Here is a 1,402-nt window from a genome sequence, read left to right as displayed (position 1 = left end):
ACACTAAGAACAAGACTCGACTAAGATTCAGATCAGCAAATAGCAGATGAAATAGATGAATACCGAAAATAAAGTAATAAATAAACTAAGTAAAATCAGATAGATAAACCACCGTAGCTTCGGGATAACCGTAACGCGCAGGGATTGTTTCTAAGGATGGAGAATCTACGAATATCGAACTCTAAACGGGGATCTCAAGTTCTAATATCAGATTTGGCTCTCTCAAGTCCTAAATCCACTATCCAATAATCTAACCTATCGATCTCTCAACCTAATAGATTAAAATATCAAACGCATTAACGATCACTATCACAGTTCCTAAACCGATTAACCTATCTCTCAATAGTCTTAATCAATTCACTCAATGAATTCGTTCCGAATCTAATCTCAACTCTCGTTGTAAATCAGAATCTAAAATCGATCAATCAACAGGCCAAGAAGATCAAAAGCAATAAACTCAATTCAATTAAACCGCCGAGTATCGATAACGTAGTCTCGGAAAATAAAAACCAAACAAATCCCTACAAGGTTAAATCCCTAGCTACAGTGAAACGACTACTCACTACCCATAACAACGAACGAGTTCAAATCAATAAAGAGAAACAAAGAAACAGATAAAGAAGAGTCGCAGCGATCTCTCGACGACGATTCTTCAATCTCTGCTCCTGGGAAACTCCGTCTTGATTCTCTCTCGAGTTCTCTGGCTTCTGCTGTGATCTCTCGATAATTTTTGAAGCCCAAGACGTCTCCTATTTATTTGCTTGGCAGCTGGGCTTCTTCCTTTGCTGAAAACGGAAGTCCGGATGCAAAATAGGAAGGTTTCCCGTAATGCAACACGGCCGTGTCGAATGCAACACGGTCCGTGTCAATTCTCTGAGCAAAACTTCACTTTTTTCAGCACGGACACAACACGGCCGTGTCGAATGCAACACGGTCCGTGTCGATTCTTCAACTCGAACATGCTTGACAGATTTGCTCATAACATTCTGCTCCAATGTCGGATTTGTGCGATCTTGGTGTCTATGCGTAGATATTGAAGAGAGCTTTCCAATGAGGTAGAGAACACGCAATTTGGACTTGTAGAGTGGATGTTATTAAACTTGTAAGATTTGTCTTTTTAGGCTTCGTGTTTTTTCCCGGAACAACTCCAAATGTTCCCGTTTCGTCTGTGATGTTCCGTAGTCCATATTTTCCACTCCTTTTGCTCTTTTTTATGCATGAATACCTGTTTTGATACCAAAGAAAGCAACCAAGCAATATCGAGACCAAATGTGCTCTAGAATGCCTATAAATATGCAAAACCGAGTAAAATGCACTAGACATCCTATACCAAAATGTCACCAAAATACATGTCATCAAACTCCCTAGACTTAAACCTTTGCTCGTCCTCGAGCAAATACTC

This window comes from Tarenaya hassleriana, unplaced genomic scaffold, assembly GCF_000463585.1.
Source record: "Tarenaya hassleriana unplaced genomic scaffold, ASM46358v1 Cleome14, whole genome shotgun sequence".
Taxonomy (NCBI): Eukaryota; Viridiplantae; Streptophyta; class Magnoliopsida; order Brassicales; family Cleomaceae; genus Tarenaya; species Tarenaya hassleriana.
This window is presented reverse-complemented; position numbering follows the sequence as displayed.